Source organism: Aedes aegypti, chromosome 1 (assembly GCF_002204515.2).
Source record: "Aedes aegypti strain LVP_AGWG chromosome 1, AaegL5.0 Primary Assembly, whole genome shotgun sequence".
NCBI lineage: Eukaryota > Metazoa > Arthropoda > Insecta > Diptera > Culicidae > Aedes > Aedes aegypti.
In genome coordinates this window covers 128044238-128067495 of record NC_035107.1, presented here as the reverse complement: position 1 = coordinate 128067495, position 23258 = coordinate 128044238, and the positions used below count along the sequence as shown (strand labels likewise).

At 39.9% G+C, this 23258-nt stretch overlaps 1 protein-coding gene and 1 long non-coding RNA gene across 2 annotated transcripts in view; one reads left to right on the top strand and one right to left on the bottom strand.

Annotated features, from left to right (window-relative positions):
• The window catches only part of LOC5568679 (J domain-containing protein), a 144589-nt gene that overhangs the window by 19681 nt on the left and 101650 nt on the right, over positions 1-23258 (top strand). The gene's annotated exons all lie outside the window — the stretch shown is intronic.
• On the bottom strand, positions 20868-21729 carry LOC110677019. The gene is made up of 3 exons (XR_002500900.1): positions 21463-21729; positions 21255-21383; positions 20868-21189 (listed from the first exon to the last, which is right to left on the bottom strand). It is a non-coding gene; the product is annotated as an uncharacterized LOC110677019 (long non-coding RNA).

The window sequence follows — 23258 nt, the reverse complement described above, 5'->3', positions numbered from 1 at the left end:
GTAAACAAATTGTGCTTCTTCTCTTCAAGATTTTTGAGAAGAAGTTCGCGATCTTTAAGAGTTTCCGGCAAAGTCTTCTCTTTTTGCGATTTGGAAGGAGACCTTGATTCTCCTAATGGAGTTCAAGATCTCCTGCCTAAATCCCCCAAATTCGGAAAAACTGACCACGATAGGCGGCACTCTTTGCTTCCTCACTTGAATCGAAGGGCCTGGGCTAGAGACCGCTTCGATTTGGTGTTCGGAAAATTTGTCTAGGGCATCGAACTGATTGCTCATATCGATGCAATTATCAACATTATTCATTTCACCCTTGGAAGAAATATCGCATTCAGGAGAAACGTCCTTTCGTCCATTCTTGTCACGTTTAGTGACAGTTTTAACCCTTCCTTTTATTTGTAGTTGCAACCATGTTTAGTGAATAAACGAAAGAAGACGAGACCTCCTAAGAGGGTTTTTCCCAAGACGGTGTCCAAGAAGGATAACCACCTCTAGCTTTCGCTAACGGGTCCAACGAAAAATCGATGTCATGGGTCCAAACAAGAATCGTAAAGGGATCAAAAGATATAAAAAATGGGCACTGAAAAGTACTGTTTCATTGCTTTAGGTAAAATCTTTGTGTACGCACAGCACGAGGGTACGAAGCGCACTGCCACATGTACTTATTAAATGAATACTTTCAATTACGTTTGTAGAAAGTTATCATCAAAACAAAAGAAGAGAAATCAAAAAAGAAAATTTTGCGTTATATATATATCTCATATTTTTATTTTTACTTGATAAATCGACCTGTTTGACTTGAAATTTTCAACAAAAAAAAATCTAAAAACATAAATGCAAAAACAAAAAGGAGGAAACATATTTCCTGGACAGAAGTCCATAAAATTTGTTGCAACAACCAATTGTACCATTTTAGGGATCGTTAGAAAGTACATGACCAGTACAAGTAAAAAAGGGCAAAATACACAACAAGACTTTTTCCCCCATGCATAATTCAATAGCTCCAGGAAATGAGTTCCTTTGTCTACAATTCAGAAAGGTCACAAATCTGTCTAACCAATGTTGGGGACATAGACTGATGTGATGGGTCGGGTTAAAAGGAAGGCATAAAAATAGGTGTGTTATGGTTATGAATGTTTAATTTGAACCCCTATTTTGCGACGAACACAAGATTAATCCTTAAAAGTTCAGTTTCAATTTTCCAGCAGTCAGGCATTCACCATCGTAAAGTAGAATGAAATTTTTCGGAAGAGAGACAAACTGTGCCGGTATGCCGACTACGAACAGTACGAACCGAATCCGTGTCTTCTGCGTTCAGCGGGGAAAAAAGTATTCTGCGGAATTTCATCAAGCGAAACATTCTGTTCTTTTATTTGGGGCTTCACACAGAATAATTTTATCGCTATCGCTATTGTTTACTCATTTCTCGATGGCTTTGTGATGTGAAAATATTAACCTTCTGTGCAGCAGTTTTAAATATTTTGGTGTTTGATTAAATACTTATTCAAAAACAAAGCTCAAAAAAAATTTATTGGTTTTTTTGCACGCTTTCCCCGAATAAGCTCAACAAGTGGAATAGTTCTTCAGAAGAGGAAGGAAAAAAATTATAAATCGGGCGAGGAAAAAATCCGATTTTAAAATAATAGATAATATTTCCAGAGAAAAACAATAATTTGAAAACAAATAACTTCCGCATGATGCAATGAAGCCTAACTTTATGCGATACACTCCCGATGGATACTTAAATTTAGATTACAATATTTGAAGCTTCGTTATGAGAAACGAATTTTTGTCCCATCAATACAAATGTTTGCTAACTGTAATCATGGATCAAAAAAGTTTTTCAAACATATGAAAATAATAGTGTAGATTGATGCATTTCTATTCTAGGATTGGTAAATTTAGCACATGGACGTTTGCCATATAGATATTTGATCGAATGGTCGTATGGCGGAATTATCCTTTATTAGAATAAAATGCTATTCTTTTGAGATAGACTATTTGAACAATTATCAACACTAGTATGTCCATATCGCCATTTTGCTTGTCCGTTATGCGTTTCTGAATATCAAATAGTAAATATTTTATACATCCTGGAATCAATACCAAATTGTACCAAACTTTGCTTTTCTAACAAAATTGAGTTATAACGAGGTAAGCAATGGTAAGTTTGCAGAAAATGTTTGCTCAAATTTATTTCCACGATTTCACCACTCCACCTGGTACCGGCGTACCCTCTACCCTAACACGATCAGTAGATTGTGGTTCTGGGAAACCAAACTTCATGGCAGGGAAAATCGATGTTTTCATGCACCAATAGCACCCATCAAAAGTACGGTCCCATTTTCATTTATCGCACCAAGACCTGTCACGATGGTAACCATCATAGTGCTTTGGCGGGCTTGTCCTGCTAAAAGCATCTCGCCATCAAGACACTATGGGCGATCCGGTGGCAAAAAGGTGTCAAAGTTAGAGTTTATGATAAAAATGAAAAATTGAGTGCATACGTTGAATGAAATATACTGCATAATCGTTATATTATATAAAGATCTTTTTTTAATGTTTGCAAGCATACTCGAAAAGCTATCTGAGAAAAATAAAATTGAATGAATATTAGTACTTAAGTTAAATAATGCACAGAATACAATATATTAGATTTTCTTATCGAAACTTCACCATTTGACTTTTTTCAATATTTTTATGGATTTTCCTTTGATAGCAGTTACAGATTACTTAAATGAATAATTCAATATCGCAAAATAATCCATAGCATCATGTTTTAATATTATTATCGGCTCTCGCAAAGCTAATTACATAATTGGCAAATATGTATTATAAGTAACAAAACTCATGATTCAACTATAAACCATATTGAAAAGTTTGCAAGGAAAGCATGCGTTTTTTTTTAAAGCAAAGGATCAAACTAGTTTCACAAAACTCATTCATGTGACATGGGATGACAAAAATATTTTTAGCCACCAGGAAACTTTCCCACAGTGCAAGAATGGCATGCTGGCTGGTCCTGGGAATCATAGTGTGACAAGTGAAATTCAATTTTAATGACACCTCTCTTCTGCGCGTTTCTGGCTGTCCATATCTGGACCGGTTGAGATTGACTGTGATCAGCTCTTTGTTGTCTGCAAAGGGTATAAATTTTACAAATGACACTTAAGTGACAGGCGACTGCAAGTTGAGGCGAAGCCGGAATTTAATAATGGTGGCTTTTGAAAGCCATATTTTTTATCTTAGGTGGGTGAGAAGGGACAAATAGGCCCTTTGCAGCAAGTATGGTACAATTACTGAACAGAATAAAGTACGAATTGATCGTTTTTTCGTACAAAATGGCCACTGACCTGAAATTTTCACCACAGCTGAAAATAATTTGCTAAGCTGAAAGTTAACATGTTTTTACAAACAAACACTTGAGTAATCAAATTTCCCGATTATGATGCAGCTTTTTTTCATTTATTTAGTTAACATCTGAACAGATAACACTGAATCAATTTCACGCCATAATACTCGGTTAAAGGCCGCATCTCTCCATTCTCGGTTCTGCCCACGCTCGCCAAATCGATACGCGTTTGATCATCCCACTTAGCTCGCTGCGCTCCACGCCTTCTTGTACGAACCGGATCCGAAGTGAACACCATCTTTGCAGGGTTGCTGTTCGGCATTCTTGCAACATGCCCTGCCAGTCGTATCCTTCCAGCTTTGGCCACCTTCTGGATACTGGGTTCACCGTAGAGTTGGGCGAGTTGGTGGTTCATCCTTCGCCGTCACACACCGTTTTCCTGCACATCGCCAAAGATCGTCCTAAGCACCCGACGTTCGAAGACTCCGAGTGCTTGAATGTCCTCCTCGAGCATCGTCCACGTTTCATGCCCGTAGACCACCTGCCTTGTGGGCGTTTTGTACATGGTACATTTGGTGCGGAGGTGAATCTTTCTTGACCACAGCTTCTTGTGGAGGCCATAGTAGGCCCGACATCCACTGATGATGTGCCTCCGTATTTCATGACTAACGTTATTGTCAGCCATCAGCAAGGACCCAAGGCACACGAACTCGTCGACCACCTCGAACGTAGCCACGTCTATTGTAACACTGCTACCTAGGCGAACCCTGTCGCGCTCGGCTCCACCAGCTAGTTCTTTGTCTTGGCCGCATTCACCATCAGTCCAACTTTTGCTGCATCGCGTTTCAGGGGGGTGTACAGGTCTGCCACCTTTTCAAATGTTCGGCCGACAATGTCCATATCATTCGCGAAGCAAACAAATTGACTGGATCTCGTAAAAATCGTACCCCGGCTGTTAAGCCCGGCTCTTCGCATAACACCTTCTAGCGCAATATTGAACAACAGGCACGAAAGTCCATCATATTGTCGCAGTTCCCAGCGGGATCCAAAAGAACTGGAGTGTTCGCCTGAAACCTTTACACAATTCTGCACACCTTCCATCGTCGCTCTCGTCAAACATCATGCTGCGCCATTATTCGATAGCTCAGAATCTATGATCAACATTCATCAACATTCAGAAAGACGTCATGCCATAGAGCAATTACTACCCAGACAACCAAAATGTACGTACAGTCGACTGTCCACATCTCGATGTTCTACATCTCGATATCTCTCCCTATGTCGATGATTTCATAAGTCCCTTCAGTCTGCATACATTTTCATTCTCCATATCTCGATATCCTCCTTATCTCGATATCTCCATATCTCGATGTGTTTCTGTTGATTTTTCGTTCTCAATTTTCTCTTCGTATGTCGATATGACCATTATCAAAGGTTACTAGATCAAAGTTTTGGGATTCAAAACAAATTAGGAGCGCAAAATGACATTTGTTTGTGAACTATTTCTAGGCAACGGAGTGTTTTTCAATCTAGTATTCGTCAAAAATTTGTTCTTTGTCTCGATCTCTCCCTATCTCGATGGTCCCTTCGATATCGAGATGTGGAGAGGCGACTGTATAACCAAATCACCTTTTGCGTTATGCGAGGCTTACATGTGCGAAATTTCACGTTTAAGATGTCGCGAAAAGGCCTTGTACGTACCAAAGTGAACATTTGTACGTACATATATTTTACCCAACTAGTATGTGATCTTATGTGACTTCACTTATGATAACAAATGTTGATTTGACAGCTGCTACGGATTAATTCGACTTACTCTGTACGAGTGTACGGGACGGAACAATATTTCCAAATGAACTTAGAAAAAAAGTTGTATGCGAGGAAACTTATCAATCTGATGATTTCATGCTCCGTGTTTTGCGTGTTTTTTTTTGTTTTGTAATTTGTATGTATAAACGAGTTATTACGTGAACTTTTATGCGACTTTTGGCGACAAAGATAGAACGAAATTCATGTTTTTAACCAAAAGTAGAAATACGTTAAATCTGCGACCAATAACAAGATTCATGGAATCGATTCGGATAGGGCTACAGAACTTTCTCCAGAAAGTTTACCAAATATCGCATGAAGAACTTCTAGAGTGATACTCCCGGCATTTTATCCAGGGATCCTAGATTTGTATTCTTGTGTGGATTTCTCCATAGATAAAACCAAAAACAGTAATTACGCTGCGAAGATTTTTCTAGGGAGATCTCCAGGAATATTTATAACTGTTGTTCCCTAGAGACAATTCAGTAAGAAACTCCAATATCAAGTTATTTAATTGTTTCAGGGATTGCTTCAGGAATTGTTTTATGGATTCTTTCCCAAATAACTTGTGATTCATCCAGCCATTTCCTTCAAGGATTCTAGGAGTTCATCCAGAAAGTTGGTAGAGATTGCTCCAAATTTCATTTCAGGCAACCAATTAGGAACTTTTCTAGAGATTCCTCCAGGAGTTCCTACAGTAATTCTGATTCCACAAATTCTTACAAAGATATTTTCATGAATTCTTCTAAGCTTTCTCCAGACATTAAAAAAAACTGTCGAGTTAATCTCCTGCGATTCCCAAAAAAAATCCGAAAAATATTTCTCTATCAATTCCTTTTAGAATTCTTGAAAGACTCTACAAGAAAACCCTCATTAATTCTTTCACGTCGTCCTCCATGTGCCCTGCCGTAATTGGCCTAAGAATCCTTGCAGAAAATCCTCCGAAAATTCCAGCAGGAGTCGGCCACAGATTCCTTTCGTTTTTTTTTTCAAGGGATTTCCCCAAGAATTACCCTTCGGATTTCTGCTAGCATTCCTTCAGAAATTCCTCCAGGCGTTACTACGAGAATTACTCGTAGAAGAATCCGTAAAATTATCCAGCACATCTAATGAAAACTTTTTCTGGGATCTCTTGTAGAAATTCTTGGAACATTTCCTGAAATAATTCCAGGGCAAATAAATCTAGAAAAATCTTTAGAAAAATACGTGAAGATAACCCAGAATAAATAACTGGAGAAATTCTGTAAGAAAAAAAACCTGACAATTCCAGGAGGTATTTTCAGATGTATCAATGTAACGGATGAGTTTCTTCAGGCATTCTTCAATGAATTTCAGAATTAATTCTTTCAGGATGAGTTCGTTGTGGAACTATCGGTGTACTTCATGAGAATCCCTAAGAGATTTCTGAAAAAATAAGCATAAGAAGATAATCTGGTGTAATCGCTGGATACATTTATAAAGGAAAATCCTAGGAATTCCCTGGAGAAACTCTTGAAAAAATCTTTTCCTTCCTGAAGAAATTTCTGGAGTAACTCTTGAAAGAACCACATGAAAATGTTTTTGAGTACTATAGTAATATTAGTGAAGCAATGGATGGAGAAATCCTTAAACAATTCTTGCAGAAATCCCTCGAGGAGTTTCAAAAAGAATAACTGCAGCCATCTCTGAAGAAATTCTAGAAGAATGCCCATAAGTAATTCCTGAAATTTTCACTGGGGCAATTTATAAAGGAATCCTTGAATGAATTGTTTGAATTCTCGCAGGAATGTTTGGAGGAATTCCAAAAGAATTTCATAGCAAAATCCGTGGAGGAAATTCTGTAGCATCAAAAAGGAAACGACTGGAATAACTCTCAAGAAACTGACAAAAATACCTGGCGGAATATATAGAAGATAACTGAAAAAAAATCTCCTGAGAATATCTGAAGCAAAATCTGGAAAAATCTCTGGAGGAATCCCTGTAATATTTCCAAAACAAATTTCTTGAAGAACTCATGAAATATCCGAAGAGGTTTTATGAGAACTTTTACTGGAGGAATCTCACGAGAATTACAAAGAAATTCCGTGAGAAATATTGAAAGAAAATCTGGGTGAAATCTCTGGGAAACTCCTGAAGGAGCTTGGGAGAAAATTTCTGAAGATTCCTCGAAGAAATATCGGATGAAAAAAGGGAAATATCCAGGTTTTACTCCAAGAATTATACGAAGAATTCTACCGGAAGTTTTCTTTAATATTCTCCCCACATGTCTAATCATAATGTTCCTCATATGTTTCACATCAAATATACATTTATCCATTTTTCTTGCTTTAGTAATTATTCTGTTCTTCAAATTTGTGGATTGGTAAGAGGGGTTATAACCTAAAATACATGTAATGGTTGTAAGAGCACAAGTTTTTATGAATAAAGGTATGATTCTTTTCAATTTGGCGATTATTCAAGATCATCTTTGAATTCGTACGAGAACCTCTAGTCCTCTCCCATATCAAAAACCATAAAGTGGAATAAATGAAAACTTCCTGATACTAAGCTCTAAAGTCCTGATGTGCAAAATTATACAAGGCGTTAGGTTAATTACGGAAGTAAAGAGCCTCCGGCTGTTTGACTTTCGTTCTTCCTGTGATAATTGGATGCCCACGAGGTTTGCGATACTGCCATCGAGTCCATTATCGATCGTTACGCTTGTTACACTCTTGGCTCTAAGCTGATTGTGATGCTCGACGGTGTGAAATTGAATTTATTTTTTGCACCTAATTCAGATGAAACTGGAAAAAATATGTCAGGGAAAAATACCAGCAGCAACCACAACCAGACTCACCAGATGACGTTTTCGGTCAAAAAGGGGATACGAGTTGAGGAAGAATATGATTGACTGATTGACTGGTTACCTTCCTGCCTGAATGTCAGTTTCGTTAATTGGATTTATCTCGGATCGCATAAGCTTTTGCTCGGTGGGGGTGGAAGGTGGAACTATGGAAAATGAAACGAAACGCCCGACGGAAACGGTGTGTGTTGGTGCGAAATTTCGAAATGAGTGAGCCACTCCATTTGGACTGCTATTCTGCTGGCAAATTACGATAGCAAATCGGATTAATTTCTACCCAAAAGTTCGTGTCGCCTGTTGAAATGGCGGTGAACCACCAGCAGCCGGTGAATAGTGTATCGTATCATCATATCATATAAAATCAACAATTTGTTATGGATTAACATGTAAATTATGTCAAAACATGAGAACAGGTGAGAGTAGACATAAAAGTATCTAGTAATTTGACTCTTCACATCTACATATCGTGGAAACAATCGATATTGGGAGATATCGACGTAGAAAAGCAAATGTTGTTCCATGTTCCTAAATTGTGGGCTATGTTATAATGGGCTATCGAATTTGCACCAGTCATAATAATTTTGTTCTATTCAAACGCATATTACAGTCACCCCAGAGTTATGGATCAACTAAGGGTCATTTTTCAGAACAAATTATGATTAAAAAACATGATGACGCTGTAAAAAACAAAATTACCACCCTGGTACTGCGGAGCATAGTTGTTTTTGAGAATACACCTCAAAATACCCGGTTATTTACGAAAAATATCGATTTCGATAGAAATTTCAAACGATGTCCACCCCACAGATGTGGATCAGTGGGAGAGGAGAATCCCTATTATGGATCAAATCGACTCATATTATGGATCAAAACACTATAACAGCAATTTATCTGCGAGGTAAGGGGTCATTCAAAAAATGTTGTCCATCATTTGGGGGAGGGGGGGCTAAGAATGTGTGACAGTTCATGTATAAGGTATTGCAAAGAGCGTGACAGAGGGGGGAGGGGGGTCTAGGAATCCCAAAAAAACGATGGACGTCATATTTGAATCTTCCCTAATCGAAAGGTGTGCTAGTGAAAGCATACGTTTTGGCGTTTGTTTCGGAATCGTCTTATCTTTGATCCATAACTGTGGTATGGTTTTCAATGCCCCACAGTTATGAATCAACGATTCTGGGAATACGATTGACATTTTATTTCCTACAGACAGGAAAGATGTGCTTAAGCATATTATAATCGATTGCGAAGTTGTACAGATTTATTGTTCACCTAGGTAAACTGTGTTCAGCGTAATTGCAACTCCCGTTCCCGTGTTCCCATTTTAATCCAACTCTGATCCATATCTGTGTGCTATCCATAACTGTGGGGTGACTGTACAACAACGTGCAAAGTACTACGTTTGTTAATGCATTGATTGAAACGTATCGTGTATTTGATGAATAAAAGACCCCGTTGAGTGGTCCTAAGCCTGTCTTAGCAACTTTTATCCCTACCTCTTTGTAAAACCGAGCAGGTTACGAGTAACCTTGGAGTATCATGTTTCGTCACATATTTACTGAAAGCTTTTTTTCAGCATTAAAAAACGTTTTACAAGTATTTAGTTCAGTTTTTATGCGGTTGGCTTGAAAAAAAAAACAAAACTAGTTGTTTACGCAACAAGTTTCAGAATGATGATTTTTACAGCACGAGTCATATATGTATCCAACGAGGCATGCCGAGTTGGATAATTACGACGAGTGCTATAGAGCCCTGCAACGAGTTGCGTACAACATTTTTTGCAATTTCATAGAAGACCCCTTGAGAGTACCAGAAACCATATTGGAATGCATTCACCATTATTTTACAATTTCTCATCGTAATAGGCTGTTTTTCATTACGCCAATCTGTCATAAAACGGCCTACTTTCCTGCACTGAAGTATGCAGTGCGGGAATAGTCATTACGCAACTGAAATCAGTGCTGCAATGATTCATTACGCAACGCTTTTTCATTCCGAAACTGTTTTGAGTTGCGTAATGAATCATAACTCAACAATTTTTCAGAAATTATAAAATAATGGTGAATGCATTCCGATATAATTTCAGATACCCTCAAGTGACCTTCTACCAAATTGCAAAAAATGTTGTGCGTAACTCTTTGCAGAACTCGATTTTTACAGCACTCGTCGTAATGGATAAATTTACGACTCGTGCTGTAAAAATCGTCATTCTGCAACTTGTTGCGTAAACTGCTATAACTCAACTAGCGTTGTCATGTTTATCAGAGTGTTTGATCCTTGGAAGGCATCGGTCACGCGAATGCTTGCTCTCGCGAAAGGCAAGCAGTGATGCAAGTTTGATCGTGTTATGCGTCTTATCCGCGAAGCGAAGTGAAGGAGTGTTCTCGCGGTTAATACAGGTAGTAGTTTATGGTTCGGATATACCAGCTAAATTAATTATTTTTATTTATGTACTTATTATCGTATGTTACAAATAATGCTCAAAATTTTCGAATTGAGCTCATCCTACTAAAACAATCTCCCTATCCCGTGACGTATATGGAGATAGTTTGGGTTCCCTGTATCTTCTCAAGTAGACGTTGAACTAACATTCCTTCCCTTCCCCTAGCGATTGTGAGGACGTGATCAGGTGTACTATGTGATGCTTGTTTTGTTTATTTCCATCATGTAGGAAAAGACGTTCATCCCAAACGTTTTTTAGCGGCACTACATATAGATTATTTAAAACCAATAGGGTTGAGCATTGTACAGCCACCCACGATTTGTACAGTCGTTAATGATATGCTGTGCTATGCCAACTAGCGTTGACATGCCTATCACGGCTTAAACCAGCCGATGATGTTTAAGAAAAAACTGAAGTTTTTAGACACAAGAGTTAATTAGAACAAATTGAGATATAAAATTTAAAAAATAATAGGACCGTTCTGGTGGGTTTCGATGCCAAGACTTCCATTACGTTAAACTGGGCGCGTTAACCAACTACGCCACAGAACGGGTAACGATTCTGCAGCGCCGTCGGCCAACCTGATACTTCCCCCAGGAAATTTTTCAACGTTCCCACCAGGAGTTCCTCAAGATATTTGATAGGAAAACTGTTTTTCAGGGATTTCATATGAAATTCCACCAGACCTTTTCACCTGGATTTACGAAAAGATTTCACAAAACAAATAGCAGGGATTACACCAGACCTAGAATTTTCAGAAATTTCTTCGGAATTTTGACTAGCGATTCCACTTGAAATTCTACCATCGCAATTTCATCGGAATTTCCTCTACGGTGCTTTCCCTACGGATTCCACGAGGATTTCCATTCCAGCCATTCGTAGCACCTATTTCCAGCACAGCCTCCCGTATCGGTACACCTGGAGATCACCTCAGCAGACAGAATCGCAAATCGACCACGTTTTGATCGATGGACGGCACTTCTCCGACATAACCGACGTCAGAACCTATCGTGGCGCTAACATTGACTCCGACCACTACCTGGTGATGGTGAAACTGCGCCCAAAACTATCCGTCATCAATGATGTACGGTACCGACGCCCGCCCCGGTACAATCTCGAACGACTGAAACAACCGGATGTCGCAAATGCGTACGCGCAGCATCTTGAGGCAGCGTTGCCGGACGAGGGCGAGCTCGATAGGGCCCCTCTTGAGGACTGCTGGAGGACAGTCAAAGCAGCCATTAACGACGCTGCCGAAAGCATTGTCGGATATGTGGAACGGAGCTCAAGAAACGATTGGTTCGACGAGGAGTGCCAGGTGGTTTTAGAGGAGAAGAATGCAGCGCGGGCTGCAATGCTGCAGCATGGTACGCGACAAAACGTGGAACGATACAGACTGAAGCGGAAACAGCAAACCCACCTATTCCGGGACAAAAAGCGCCGCCTGGAAGAGGTGGAATGCCAAGAGATGGAGTTGCTGTACCGTTCTCAAGAAACGCGGAAGTTCTATCAGAAGCTCAACACATCCCGCAAAGGCTTCGTGCCGCGAGCCGAGATGTGCCGGGATAAGGATGGGAGCATCTTGACGGACGGACGCAAGGTGATCGAAAAGTGGAAGCAGCACTACGAGGAACACCTGAATGGCGCAGAGAACACAGGCACAGAAGGTCAGGACAACGAAGGCGATGGCTACGTCAGCACAGCGGACAGCGGAGACCAACCAGCTCCCACGATGGGGGATGTTAAGGATGCCATTCAACAGCTCAAGAATAATAAGGCCGCTGGCAAGAATGGTATCGGAGCTGAACTCATCAAGATGGGCCCGGACAGGTTGGCCGCTTGTCTGTATCGGCTGATAGTCAGAATCTGGGAAACGGAACAACTACCGGAGGAGTGGAAGCAAGGCGTTATATGCCCTATCTACAAAAAGGGCGACAAACTGGAGTGTGAAAATTATCGTGCAATCACCATCCTAAACGCCGCCTACAAAGTGCTATCCCAGATTCTCTTCCGTCGTCTATTACCTATAGCAAACGAGTTCGTGGGAAGTTATCAAGCAGGTTTCATCGACGGCCGCTCGACAACGGACCAGATCTTTTCCGTGCGGCAAATCCTCCAGAAATGCCGCGAGTACCAGGTCCCTACGCACTATTTGTTCATCGATTTCAAGGCGGCATGCGATAGTATCGACCGCGTAGAGCTATGGAAAATCATGGACGAGAACAGCTTTCCCGGGAAGCTCACAAGATTGATCAGAGCAACGATGGACGGTGTGCAAAACTGCGTGAAGATCTCGGGCGAACACTCCAGTTCGTTCGAGTCTCGGCGGGGACTACGACAGGGCGATGGACTTTCGTGCCTGTTGTTCAATATTGCGCTTGAAGGTGTTATGCGGAGAACCGGACTTAACAGTCGAGGCACGATTTTCACGAGATCCGGACAATTTGTTTGCTTCGCGGACGACATGGATATTATTGGGAGAAAATTTGAAACGGTGGCAGATCTGTTCACCCGCCTAAAACGCGAAGCAACAAGAGTCGGGCTAATGGTGAATGCGTCGAAAACAAAGTACATGCTGGTTGGCGGAACTGAGCGCGACAGGACCCGCCTAGGAAGCAGTGTTACGATAGACGGAGATACCTTCGAGGAGGTGGACGACTTCGTTTACCTCGGATCCTTGTTGACGGCTGACAACAATGTTAGTCGGGAAATACGAAGGCGCATCATCAGCGGAAGTCGTGCCTACTATGGGCTCCAGAAGAAACTGCGGTCAAGAAAGATTCACCCCCGCACCAAATGTACGATGTACAAAATGCTCATAAGACCGGTAGTCCTCTACGGGCATGAGGCGTGAACTATGCTCGAGGAAGACTTGCAAGCTCATGTGGTTTTCGAACGCCGAGTGTTAAGGACGATCCTCGGCGGCGTACAGGAGAACGGCGTGTGGCGGCGAAGGATGAACCACGAGCTCGCTCAACTCTACGGCGAACATAGTATCGTGAAGGTAGCTAAAGCTGGAAGGATACGCTGGGCAGGGCATGTTGCAAGAATGCCAGACAACAACCCTGTAAAGATGGTGTTCGCTACGAATCCGGTCGGAACAAGAAGGCGTGGAGCGCAGCGAGCTAGGTGGATTGACCAGGTGCACCAGGACCTGGAGAACGTGGGTCACAGTCGAGGATGGAGAGAAGCGGCCATGAACCGAGTGAATTGGCGAATTATTGTTGGCGAGGCTTTATCAAGATAATTTATGTAAAGCCAAATAAGTAAGTAAGTAAGTAAGTAAGTATTCATGCAAGAATTCTTCCTGTGAATCCATCATACATTCGACAAGGGTGTCCAGTATTTTCTACAGAGCAATCTGAAGTTTCTCCAGAAATTTGTACTACGAATCCCCGAATCCCCAGGATTCCCTCTACGATTTGCATCAAGATTTCTCCCACAGATTTTACCAGGGATTTCGCTAGAGATTCCAACAGGGTCTCCACCAGAAGTATTTCCATTGATTTTTCCAGGGGATTCGACAAGGAATTCTCCCAGGAATGTGACCAGAAGTTCCTCTAAGGACTCCACCAGGAATAACTTCAAGGAAACAACCTGGAATCCCTCCAATAATTTCACCCAGGAATTCCTAAAAGTATTTTACTGGATTTTTTCATAGATTACTTCAGAAATTCTTTGTGAAATTTTACCAACAATTTCACCACGAATTTCTTCAGGGGTTCCTTTCATATTTGTTGTACGAACTTTAACTGAAATTTCTCCAGATTTTCCACTCAAAGTAATCTCGGGGATTACATTTGTAAATCCTTCAACGATTGCACCAGAAATTGTACTAGGGATTCCACTAGAAATTCTTTCAAATATTCTAACAGTATTTTTTAGGAATTTCACCAGAAATCTTCCAGACATTCTCTCAGGAATTTTTATTAGAATTCCAGCATGAATTTCATTAGGGATTGAGAATTTCTTCCGCCGATATCACCAGAATTTCCACCAAAAATTCTCAGATCTGTTATTGAAATGCTTGGTGGAATCTCTGAAGGAATTCCTTGTAAAATTCCAGTAAAAATCATGGTCGAATCCCGGTCGGAAATCTTGATTAAATCTCCTTAAAAATTCCGGAAGAAATCCCTTAAGAAAATACTTTTAAAGAGGTTTGGTGTAAACCCTGATAAAAATCCTATTGGAACCTATTAACTAATTCCTGGAGGAATTCCAAAGTCAATACTAGGGTTACCCCTGAAATGGATATTTGTGAAACTTCTGGTAGAATTGGTAGTAGGAAAATTGTAAAAAAAAATCTGAAGAAATACTTCTTGGAATGGACGGTGCATTTTCGAGTGTCATCCCTAGAAATATTTCTGATGAAATGATTGTCGGTAATTTCAGGTGAAAACCCTCTGGTAGAATCCCTAGAGGAATTTCCTGTGGAGTTCATGGTGGAATCCCTGGAAAAATCGTGATACAATCTCTGAATGTCTTCCCTGACGAATCTCTGTTGAAATTTCAAGTGGTTTCCTTCGAGGAAATATAAGTGAAACAACTGGTGAAATCCTTGGAAAAATCCTGATTAAATTCCTGAGAGTATTATCAACTATTGGGGAATTTCAGTGAAATCACTAAAGAAAATAATGGTGGAATCCCTGGTAGAAATGGAAACGCTGATGATATCAAAGGTAAAATAAAGACGTTCATGCCCCTTGCAGATACCCATAAATGTGTGGCACCTGAGGCTATAGAGCAATACCTAGAATGTTGTGAAATGTGTACTGCGGTATGTCAAACATGGGTTTTGTCGTCATTTGCACAATGTGACTTAAGCACCAATAAGTCTGATCGTTTTTTTCTTTTAAATCGATTGACTATTTCATAAATTTCATCATTTAAATTTTTACTACAAATGTTGTTGGGGGCCCAGATAGCCGTAGCGGTAAACGCGCAGCTATTCAGCATGACCAAGCTGAGGGTCGTAGGTTCAAATCCCACCGGTCGAGGATCTTTCCGGGTTGGAAATTTTCTCCACTTCCCAGGGCATAGAGTATCTTCGTACCAGCCACACGGTATACACATGCAAAAATGGTCATTGGCATAGTAAGCTCTCAGTGAATAACTGTGGAAGTGCTCATAAGAACACTAAGCTGAAAAGCAGGCTCTGTCCCAGTGGGGACGTAACGCCAGAAAGAAGAAGAAGAAGTTGTTACTTTTACAACAAAATTTGTTACAAAAATGATAAAAAACTTAATAGGCTAATGAAAACAAAGTGACGTAGACGCCATTTCAACTAATTCACGGTAGTTGAAAGATGAAAGATGTTTTTCGTGTAAATTCTGATGGATTTGCTAGTTGAAAGCCATGAGGCAAAACTAGTGGAGTTTCTGAAATAATTTCTAGTGTAATTTTTGAAGGAGTCTCTGGAAGATTGCTTGATGGAATCTTTTGAAAGTGGTATATTTTTCTGTGGAGAGATTTCACTGGTAAAATCTTTGGAGGAATTCTCGAGGCAGAATCTATTAAACAATGGATACTCTGGAGAAGTTTCCGGTGATTGCGAAAATTCCTGGTGTAATTATATTTGGAATTCCTGGTATTATCTCTCCAGTGGGTTCTTCTTATTCTTCTTCTTCTTGGCATTAACGTCTTCACGGGGACAGAGCCTGCTTCTCGGCTTAGTGTTCTTATGAGCACTTCCACAGTTATTAACTGAGAGCTTTCTTGCCAAAGTTGCCATTTTTGCATTCGTATATCGTGTGGCAGGTACGATTATACTCTATGCCTATGCCCTCCCCTGGGATTTCTCTAGAGAAAACAGTAGTGTGACGCCTGGAAACATTCCCTGTAGAATCTCTCCGGGTTCAATCACTGGGAGTATTCCCAGAGAAATCTCAGATGAATTTGCTCATGGAATCCTACATTCAAAAACTTGTGAAATTCCTGGCGAAATTCTTTATGGTGTTCCTGTCAGATTTCATGGTGAGATAATTTGTGGATTCTGTGGTAGAATCCCTAAAGAAAATACAAGTGGAACCATTGAAGAAACTGGTGATATCCCACGATGTTTTTTTTTGGTAAAATTGCTAGAGTAGGGTGCAGAACCACTTGGGCACTTTCATGATTCACTTTGGCATGGGGGGTTTTTCTCGGCCGAATTGTCTAAAACATTGCAGTAAAGAGCGTTTCAGTACGACGCATATTGTTGCCAAATATGAGCTCTATAGCTTCCAAAAAACCCTACTGACGAAGTTCTATTCTGAACGCATCCCTGCAAAAGTCTCTGTAGGAATCTCTGAGGAGGAATCTTCAGAAATAGCGTTGGAGAAATATTTGAAGAATTTCTGACGGAATTTCACAGTATTCTTTGGAGAGGAACTTCTGAAAACCAATGAGAGAGATGTTACGGACAAAATTCTGTTAGAAGTATTGGAGGTGTCAAGGACGAAAAGATATTCATCCAAGAATTTCACTAGCAATTCCACGGAATGTTCTAACTCATTTTACCAGGCATTCTACCTGGAATTTATACAGGGATTCTACTAGGTATTCTTGCACGGATTTTTGTCAAGAATTTTACATAAACAGATAGCCAGATAGCCATAGTGGTTAGCGCGCAGCTAATCAGCAAGACCAAGCTGAGTGAGTTGTGGGAGTGGGTCGTGGGTTCGAATCCAATCGGTTGAGGATCTTTTGAGTAGAAAATTTTCTTAAATCCCAGAGCATAGAGTATCTTCGTACCTGCCACACGATAGACAAATAAAAAATGACAAATCGGCAAAGAAAGCTCTCAGTTAATAACTGTGGAAGTGCTCATAAGAACATAAGCATAGGCTAACATAACATAGGCTCTGTCCCAGTTGAGAAATGACACCGGAAAGAAGAAGAAGAAAAAGAGAAGAAATGATTATCAACTAGATATCCTCAAAGGATTTCATCCAGAATTTCTTCAAAAAATCCACCAAGATTTTTTCAAGAGACTTTTTTCGGGGAACACACCATGAAATACTCTAGGGATCTCATCAGGAATTCCTGTATTACCTCATGGTCATGGATTCCAAAAGCTTTTCCCAAGCGTTCCACATAAAACAGGTTCCCACCAGAAATTCTTCCAAGTATTCCAAGAGGAATTATGGAAATTCCATTCATGGAAGAAAACCTGAATAAATTTTAGAAGAAATCCCTTAAATCCCTGGAGAAACTTTAACCTTTCAGTCGTCGCGCGGTTTGCCGCCGTCAGAAGCAACACGCTGATGCTGTAACAATGTTACAAGAGAGTATAATAGGTATTAAATTTTTTCTTTGATTTACGTTGGATTTACTTCTTCTCTGGTTACCATAAAGCTGAGAGTAAAAAAAAAACATGTATATAAGAGACGATATTTGAATTCGAGCACTTTTAGCCGATCGCAACGCCATGGGTGGCGAGAATTCGAATCACCCATTTTTAACGGATCGCGAAGCAGATCACATCGCTCCGATCCCATAAAAAAGGGCAGTATAGCCAATGGATTAGAAAAAAAAATTGCTATTTTTAGATGTATGTTATTTTTAGATTGTATGTGTGTCCTGGGAACCCCACGAGTTCGGGAAGGCCAAAATTTGAAGGCCATCTTATTTTATCAAATTATCGTTCTTTCTCGATTCGAACGGCTTAGTGAACGGACGTAGTCCTGAAGTTAGTGGAAGTCAGTTTGAGTATCTAGTGTTAGCCAATCGTTAGTTAAAATGTGAGTTGTACCTGTGAATGCCTAGAAACCATAATTTAATGTTAATTGTAATTTCCCTTAGAAATCGAGAAAATCTAGTGGTTGAGATCGTGATTGTAGGCCCAAGTGAGCCAAGTCTTTAGAGCAAACCAAGTGAGTTGTGAATGTAAAGATCTCATTGTGTACCCTAATTGTTCCATGTTCTTTGTTAGATTAAAAAACAAGCTCGTTAATTCCTTATCTCTTGGAATATATCTAAGCGGAAATCGCTCGAGGTCAAGGTAATTGAAGTCGGAACAAAATTTGTTAACCAATATGACCTAATTTGTGCTAATTTGTTCTCACTTGAAGGACCAAATATCCTTCAAGTGAAGGTGTTTCGTCCGGGTAGGTGTAGGGAGTTACGCACGCCGCGTGACTTCTGGGCAGGTCCGAAGACCCGACCGCTTGTAGCTGGTCTCGTGGCGGGTTAGTGATCCAGCCCCAGCGCATCTACGGGCCATCGGAAGTCGCCACTACTTCCGGGGTGCTAATCGGTCGCCAATTGCCGGTTCCACTCCATTGTTGGCCTCGAAGCGACACTCGCGAGTGAATTCAGCGGGCCCGCCATCAAGCAAAAAAAACCGTGTACACGTGTGGTTCTAGACGGCAAGCCATCGTAGCCGAGGCACGAACCACTGACAGCACAGGAGCAACAGGTCGATCGTCATCGGCCAATCGCAGCGGAAAAACGAACAGGTCAGAATATCTCATTAGGCTAATTAACAAATTATAACTATTACTCCACCCCGACAAGTGTAACAAACGGGAATATCCTATTCTAGAATAATAAATTGTTTAAGTAGAGGGACAGTAGTACGGTAGCTACCGGTAGAAGAATTCAGTGAGAGTTATTTTTAAACACTGAGAGTCGGTAAAGCAGAACCCCGACAATAGGTTGTGCAAGTTTGACCCTTTTAACACCGAAATAAAAATTTGTGCGAAAATTCACGACTGTCGAAAGAGGAGAGAAATTTTGATAATTTGAGTTCGTTGCGTAAATTAAATTTCACAGTGGTTCCCCATTGATTATCCCGTCTAAAATTAAGATTTGGAGCTAGTGGTGTGGAGCGAATCGCCGGTTCGGTTGTAATTTTCGTTTTTTGAAGAACTCGCCTTGAGAGTCTCGCCGGGTACACCAATCTCGCCTCTTCGCATGCAAGTGGAACTTGCTTGGCGCTTAAGCGAAGTGGTTAATCCAACCGATTCGGGTTCGAATCTAGTCGCCCGTTACAATGCTGTGTACGATAAGCGAGGTTTTTTCACCACTGTTGTACAAAATACAACAGCGCGACGACTAAAGTGTTAATGAAAATAGTGGAAGAATTTGCGATGAATTATCCAGAGATTTTTTTTAATGAAACATTTGAGAGATTTTCACAAAATGTGGTCGAGAAAAGCATGATGAAATTTATGAAAGAACCAGGATTTTTTTTCTAGAGGTATGGTATTATTAGGCGGCATCCACAAATTACGTAACGTTTTAGGGGGAGGGGGGGAGTAGGCTCAAGCGTTACGACTCATACAAAAATTTGAAATTTTCCTTACAAAAAGCGTTACGGAGGGGGGGGAGGGGGTCAAAAATTTTCAATTTTAGCGTTACGTAATAAATGAATGCTGCCTTAGTGAATCTCTAGAAAAAAAAAACCCTGATTTAACCTCTGAAGTAGTTCCTGGCGTAATTTCAGAAAAATATTTTAGGGAATTTCTGAAGATTGTTTTTTTGGGAATCCCTGATGAAATTAGAAGAACACTATCGTTTGGTCACTGAAGCCCTTCACAATTATCAAAAAGTCAGCTCAGTTTTCACATAAACGATTTTAATTTTCATTTTGGAAATTATGCCTATTATCCATTATGCCTAACATCCATTGTGCCTATCGTATTTATGCCTAACGTGTTTATGCCTAACGTCGTGTACCCCTGAAAAACTGTCTTTGATTATGATTTTTCAAAACTCTACGCGATTATTACTGTGCCGTACTTACATTTATGATAAGGTGATGAGTTGTGACCTGGTATTTACCACGTTATGAACTGGAATAGGGTTCATTCATTTATTTCATAACGCTGAAAAAAGCCATTTTTTACACCCACCCACCCCCTCATAACGCTTTTTGTATGAATATTCTGCCAATTTTTTATGAGCTGTAACATTTTGAGAACACCCACCCACCCCCTTCAGCGTTATGAAATTTGTGAACAGGCCCATAGCGAAATGAGTGTTGGAATGTAAATAAAGACAAAATACCTCGTAAACTTGAAAAAAAAAAAGATATATCATACATTTGAACCTGCTAATAAACCTTCGTATCATCTTAAAGCTTACCATTCACAAGAAATGGTTTAATAGCGAAGGATAATTTTCTCGCAACAGCAACAATCGCAAGCACGTATACTCTAATCCTCAGGCTAATCCTTTTGTATCGTAGCATATCACGGCCTACATGTGAACAGTCGGGAGGTACGAACCGAACCAATGACATAACAGCAAAGACGACCTCTTGCAGAATAAAATTTCCATGCAAAAATAGACATTCATTGATAGCGACGCATCCCGACTTGGCACGTGGGCTCTTGTCAAGCTTGGTACTATGAGCCAGCAGACGCTTAATCGCTTAAAATTTCCTACCCTTAACGATAGCTACGGATGCAGGACGACGGGCAGACACCAGGAAAGTTTGCCTTTCCGGCTTCGTTTTTCTTGACAGTCAACCTGATGCCTTCAATGTAGATAATGGATGTGTGTCTTGTCTTTCTCGGCTTCCTCCGGGGAGAAGAAAATTTACTCTCGTGCACAAGCATTACTTGGAAGATAATAAATAAGTTTGCCGTTCTTCACGTGAGTCAACACGATGATTCTGATATTGTCAAACACAATCAAATTAAAACTGTTCACGTTTGCTCAAATTAAATTGGTACGATAAGAATTCTTAATTGTGTATATTTCATTACTTAAAGTGCACACTTACTTACAAGTTCTTGCTGGAAAAACATACAAATTAGAATATTACCACGGATAACGCCGAGCCTACAATGATAAAAGAATCGTACTATATATTACTTGGTATTCTTTTCTTTATGAAATTAACTTACGAAACTTCTACGCATTATTGCACCAGAAAAAAAGACACCTGCTATCCTAGGTTCTTTTATTAAAGCTGCGATGTATATCATCAGCAAGCCCACGTCAACCGGTTTCTGACATTTCCTCCCTTTGCGAAACTATTGCGATGTTAGTAGCAGCAGCCATGGAACTATATATTTCTATTTTGCTAACAACAGGTTAATTGTGTTAACTTACCTGAATGTATTTCTATTATATAGAATAATTAGGTGAAGCTACTTTTAATTCATCTCATGGGTTATATGAAAATAAATGTTTCCTGATTAGATTCCAAATTGACATAATTCAATAATATTCTTCAGAAACGACACTATTTTGACAGACGGTTCCTATCTGGAAAATGAAACGGGTCGAGGGGTATTATTTTCAAGTAGAACTGATTCTCAAATAGATAACAAAAAAGGTTGGAATAATTTCTGCTAACATATTTTAACCCTTTGTCAGTGTTTTGGGGTCAATACGACCCCAGAGTAGTTTAAAGAGCTATAACTTTTTTTGTTAGTGAACCGATTTTTGCAAGTTTTTCCAAAAATCTTGAAAAATAATTGGCTCGAGTATTTTTCTTAAAAAGAGTACGATGCCTATGCTTTGAGTCGAGTTACATATTTCTCAAAAGCACATAAATGTACTAGTGAATCTCTACCCAAACCGTCTCTCAGCTCATCATAATCGTAGTGTGCTGCGCTAATCGGAGGCTCACGAAAATTCTGAAAGCGTGCGCTAGGTGATGTGCACCCGGGGAGACTCGTCTCATGTGCTGCTCGGCGCTACGAATAGAAATATTAGTAATAGAACGCTAGAAGCACTGTTCTCACAACTCTGATTTTAATTATTATTACCTTAAATTATGGTTTTTCATTGTTTGTTGAGTACCATGTCGTTGTTTTGGTTTTTATAATCAATTTGACACTTTGATGCCCGGTACTCACGCTGTCAGTTCGTGGCAAACTAGATGTTGGTAACACGAATAGCAGCGACATTAGCATTCTTAGGTTAATGCTTCTACTATTCAATATGACTATCAGCTATTCTATTTATAACTGCAATGCTGTTTTCAGTGTCGTCTGTATTTTTCTGCATTGGCCATTTCAACGAGTAGAACATAATGAGTGACGTTTAAATTCAAGCATTGTCAACAAATACGAAAAGTTACTAATACATAATCTAGTTTTTTACAGTTTTGGATTGCTGAAGAGAACAATTTAGCTCCCGACAATAGTAATTGCATTGCCGATAAAGGAACAAGTGCCTCGTGACTTTGGTGAAGAGAAAGAGATAATTTAGAGAACATAGTTCTGTATAATTTCCTTCTTCAAAGTTCAGCTGCTTAGGCTGCCGACAATACGTAAGTTCCCCTATATGCTTCTAGATAAAATCCTAGTGTAACGGCAGTTTTCGTAATTGCAAAAAATATTGTATGCAACTCTTTGCAAAACTCGATTTTGGGGTGGTTTCCTGGATCTGACAGCTCTGAAATCGTTGATAACAAGAGTCATCCCATTGATAACAAAAAAAAAACAAAATAAATTCATACCAATAAAACTTGATATTGCTGTGTTATGCGTCCCTCGTACGCCAGTTAGCTGAACAGATTGCGAAAAAGCCTACTATTGTTGATCAATGTTAAATGGAATTCTAAAAAAAATGATAAGCTACATGACTCAGCTCTATGTAATGTTTGGATTGATCACTTTTTCGGGAATCCCAGAACCTGATACAGAACCGCTAGGTGGCAAATGTTACTTTAGACAACTCAAAATATTCCTGACGAGTTCTCTATTGAATTCTGCAAATTTTGGATGTTTGGATTTTGTTACTATCTGGGAATTCCGGAGCCTGATACGGAACCGAATTAAGTTTGGACTTTAAAAAAGTTGGATGTATTGCATGATATGGTTGCATCAAACTAATGAGTTCACCACTTCTCCGGGAATCCCGGAACCTGTTACAAAATCAATAGGTGGCCAATGTTG